Raw genomic sequence first — 5,339 nt, 5'->3', positions numbered from 1 at the left:
CTTTTTTCATAGATACTTTTAGTCAATTAAAACTAATTATTGTGCTACTTAACTCCATGGTTCTCAAAAACATGTTTGTATTCTTATTTCTTGATATTTCAGTTTTAATAATCATTTGCTCACTTGCTACTGTGGAATATGAATATTTAACTTTCTTCCTTTATGCTCCACATATACACACACATCCCACCATCAAGCCTCCCAATATAGTTATGATATTTGTTTGATTAGATTAATATTTTTTCACATTATGATAATTGTATAAATGCTAGTCACAGATGAGTTTTCTCTGCAGTTAAAAATCGCCTTGGTTTGATTGCTTAATTTCCTCTATACTCATCTCTAATTCAATCCCAAGCCCTTGGCCAATTGTATAAATTTCCTCATTTAACAGATTCATGAGTTATTCTATCAACTTCATTTTTTGACTCCAATTAAGTTTTATTGCCCCCTCTGCCTGATGCACAGCTGTCATCCAGGAACTCTTTTTAATATCATAGTGAGGATTCCCTTCATGTCATTTCAAGCAATCTATTCCATGTTTTTCTTTTTTTTGTTTTAGTCTTTTGTTTTAATGGGTCACCTTCTCAAGCTTTCTTAGAGTATGAGGGACATGTTTTTTTTCTATCCTTCATGACTAAAATATCTTTATTCTATCCTCATCCTTGATTAAGTATAGATTTATTTCAAATTCTCAATTTAAAATAATTTTTTCTTCAGCAACCTTAGAAAATTATTCATGAATTTGTTAGCTTTCAATATGACCACGGAGAAATTCAAAGTCGTTTTGACCCTTCATCCTTCGTTAATGTCCCTCCTTTTTGTGTTTTCTTTTCCTCTCTGGAAGCCTATAAAAGTTTCTCTTTGTCCACAGTCTTCTGAATATTCACTATGTGTCTAGGTGTGGATTTATTTGTATCCATTAATTTGGGCACTCCCAAATTAATGGATACAAATGAAAGGAAGGGAAGAAAGAAAGTAGGAACAGATATAGTTGTGCCCAAGTTGGTAAAATTATAATAATTTCTGGTAGATTTATTTTTTTAATAAAGTAAGATCTTTTACTGAGGCCCACAAAAATTTTTGGAAAATCATTCAAGCCTGTTGTGGAGAATAGGAGAGTTCTTATTAGATAAAATTTATTCTTATTCTTAAGTAAGAAGATGACACTCTTTGGGCCTCAAGTTTAACTGAGGGCCCAAAAGTTTAAGAACTTGTTACTAATCTGAGACCATAACAAAGAGGTTGAAAATATTTTTACATTTCGTAATGATGTGCTAGGCATCTATGCAGGACACGTAAAGTAGTTGATCAAAAATCAGTTTTTAACATTAGCCCAGTATCTACCCCATGCTCTTCCTCTTTGAATTCTAAAGGTTTAAAGTTTAGTGAACAGAAGCTGGAAAGACTTGTAGCATTTTCTTCTATCTTCCTCTTTTCTCCCAAAGGAACTGAGAATCAAGTTACTGGCTTTTTACCATGAACCTGTCGAATGTGTAGTTGAGAGGATTACTTAGAGAATTTGGTTTGTATTCCCTGGAGTTTTGAGAAGGTACTGAGTCAGTGTCATTCACACCTGGAGAATTTTAAAAGTGAGATATTATGGATGGCTAGCTTCCGTGACCTCAGAATAAGTAGAGGTTGCTCTATTGGAAACAAAAACAAAAAAACTACATCTGAAGGCATGAAGGATTTGGCGGTCTTAGGATAAATGTTTTCTCTGAACCAGAGTCATCTTGAGGGGACGTTTCCCAAAGAGGGTGGCCAGCCAAGGCAAGGGACCATAGGAGTAAAAGGATAAAGGTGGGGAGGGTGTGAAACAAGAGCTCAGCCAGATACATAGCACCTGCATGAACAAAATGTGCATTATCCTCACAGAAGCATTCCAAAAGTGAATATCAGCTTTGAACACATGTGGACCATAAAAATCTTCAAAACCAGATTGCAACAGGATTGATAAATAGATTCCTGATCCTTATGGATCATTAGCCAGTACTATTGCTGTTCATATTGCTGCTCATAGAGGTGCAGATATAACCATTAGAAACTCCTTCAGGTTGGATCTTGTTTCCTTTCTATCTGAATCCCGTCTTTTTTTTTTTTTTTTTTAATTTCTAACGTGTTTGTACATTATGGAATCTCAAGATACTCTAGGCTCCTTTTGCATTTTTCCTGCCATGGCCCTGGAATCACAGCTTCTCCAAAGAGTTCTGGTTTCCTTTATTGAAGAATGTATTTAGAAACAAAGATCTGGACACTAGATATCCTTGATAATGCTTCTAGACTTGATAATGTTCAGAGCTAAGAGATATATGTTTGTACAGTAAACCCTTACACACATACATTTATGTTTGTATATATATATCTATTTGTAGATACATTTTTTAAACTAGTTCCTACTAATACCAATCTAATTTAGTACAACAGGATTCATTCAAGCATTCCCCTTTTCTTTATTTGTAACCTCTCTGACAGTTTAAAAAAAAAAATCTACTTAAAACCTATAAAAGAATTCCCTTGTATTGAGAAGAATATAGTTTCTATGGGATACAAGCCCTGTATGATCAGTCTTGCTCATTCACCCTTACTGTGGTATACTCTACTTCGAGCTCATTGGCCTCATTTCCCTGTCTTAAAAGCCCCTGTCTTATCAAGACAATCCTGCCTTCTTACTCTCCCCTCACCCCCAGCAGCAGAACAAATCTAGTTATTTGTCCTACAGATGACTTCTTTGCTTTGCTGGCTGAACTCAGACGTCTACGAGGAATGCCTTCCCTGACCATGAGCAAAAGTGGCACTCTCCATATCATCCTGGTGATTTCATTTATTGCACTCAACAGTCACTGAAATTACCTTTTTACAGGTTCACTTGTTTATACTCTGTCTCCTCAATTGTAATATCAGTGTCGTGAGGGAAGAGATTCCTCTCTGTTTTCTTTACAGCTCCATCATCAGAGCTCAGAATAACTCTTGGCACATAATATAGACTTAGTAAACATTTAAAGAATGACTCATAGAATGACTGACAGTCAACAATGGGAGTCTGTTCTATCAAGAATAGTCATCATGAATTTGCCATAGTACCAATTTATGCTACTGTGGACAATGTGGATATAAGCTTTCTAGAATTATTAGTCAAAGTTGCGTTCTGCTGGTGGGGGTGAGGGGAGAGTAAGAAGGCACAAGGATTTAGATAACTCCAAAAGTCCATATTCTATATTGAATAATTTGATTTATGGCTAAACCATAACATAAGTGGGCAGCAAGTAATGTCATTTTAATTTCCTGGCCTCTCCTAAGTTTTGGAAAGAGTAGCAGTCTCTGATGCTTGCAGAGAATAGATGTATTGGGATTCTAGGAGTAAACATTGGTTAGCTTTTGAATTACTGATTAATACATAGCAGTCTTGGTAGGACACCTTAATACATTATTATGCAAACAGCTACAATAGACTCAATTTTCGTCTTCCACCAGGCTCTATGGAGATTCATCTTGTTAGAATGAAGTCTTTTTGGTGGCTCGCATTAGGTCAGTGAATTCAGTCCCTGTCTTTTCCTGTTGAATTTAACTGTGCTTTGTCTGGTCATTTCCAAAGAATGAGTTTTGAAGTCATGCATGCTTATATGAAGATAAAGCTGGCAGATAATTTGTGAGGTTAATAGTAATAAAATAGAGAGAAGAACCAAGAACGTGGTCTCTGACCTATCGTGATGGAGATAAAAAAATAGAAAAATATACTTAAAAGAACTAAACTGTACAGAATGCCAAAACCAAACAGAAAGAATTGAATGAGACATAGATTTTTTTTCTTCTGAATTTCATGATCTTTTTCAAGCCACTACAGTACAATTTACTTCACTTGAAGTAATTTACTAAATGTATTCTGGAGGAATTCCTGAGTCCATGTATCACTGAAAATGAGCATTTTTTTTTCCTTTCTTGTAATAATAAGTCCAACAAATTATATAGAAATAAGGAAAAAAGATGTCATTAAATATATTGAACTGGTTGAAGTAGTGGTTTTCAAATTGTATTCCAAGGTCAAAGACAGAGCAGAAAGGCAAAGCAGAAGCAGCTTCAATTAGATCTACTCCATTTTTATCTGTTTTATATATTGAATTTCTACATGTGATTACATTTAAAAACATGATTCTGCTCGAAAATAAATTAGAAAATCACTGATCATATAATAAGAAAAAATGGAACATCTTTAAAATACATCATACAACTATGTTTAAATACTATATAAATACTAAAACATCATAAATAATGTTTTAAATTTCTGTAGTTGTTATTTAAAAATATTCTCATATATCTAAGTTAGTGATTTTAAAGTAAAAAGGAAGTAAGAAAAAAAAGAGAGTGAAGAATAAAAATAGACCTGCTGTGTTAGATTTCAGTATCAACTTTATTTTTATGGCAAATTATTCTTTGACCATTGCCTTTGTAGTCCGTGACTACATGAAAATAGATTTTAAATAGACATGTGATTATTTCTTTTTATTCATAAAGCTATTTAAAAAAAAAAAGGAAAATTTCTTCAGAAAGAGAAACCGAGTGATGCTAAAAAATTAACTAGAACATAGTAGGCATTGTATAAATATTTGTTAAGTTAATAAATGATAAAGTTTCAAGAAAAGATAAAAAACTATAATTTCACTTATTTATTCAAATATGTGGTGATTAGATAATTATTAAATGTTTATGAAAATATAAATTTCCATGGATTGTTAGAAAATTTTTTACATTTCTCTTGTTTCATAACATAAAATTAACCATTTAAAGTGACTAATTAAGTAGGATTCAGTACATTTACAATGTTGTGTGATCCCTAGCTGTTTCTAATTCCAAAATATTTTTATCATCCCGAAAGAAAACCCTTTGCTCATTAAGCAGTCACTCTCAATTCCCCTCTCTCTTCAGACCTAGCACCCATCAATTTGCTTTCTGACTCGATGGATTTATTGATTCTGGATATTGCATATAAATGGAATTGTACAATATGTGACTTTTTGCATTTGACTTATTTCACTTAGCATAATATTTTCTAGGTTCATCCATGTTGTACCTTCTATTAGTACTTCATTCCTTTCTATTACTAAAAATATTCCATTGTATGTATATACCACGCTGCGTTTATCCATTCATGTGTCAATGGCCATTTGAACTGTTTTCACTTTTGGTTGTTATAAATAGTGCTGCTCTGAACCTTCATGTAAAGGATTTTCTTGAGTATCTGTTTTTAATTTCCCAGGGAATTTATCTAAAATGAAATTGCTGAGTCACATGGTAATTCTATATTTAATTTTTTTTGAGGAACTATCAAACTGTTAATCACA

Source organism: Pteropus vampyrus, unplaced genomic scaffold (genome assembly GCF_000151845.1).
Source record: "Pteropus vampyrus isolate Shadow unplaced genomic scaffold, Pvam_2.0 Scaffold25, whole genome shotgun sequence".
NCBI lineage: Eukaryota > Metazoa > Chordata > Mammalia > Chiroptera > Pteropodidae > Pteropus > Pteropus vampyrus.
This window is presented reverse-complemented; position numbering follows the sequence as displayed.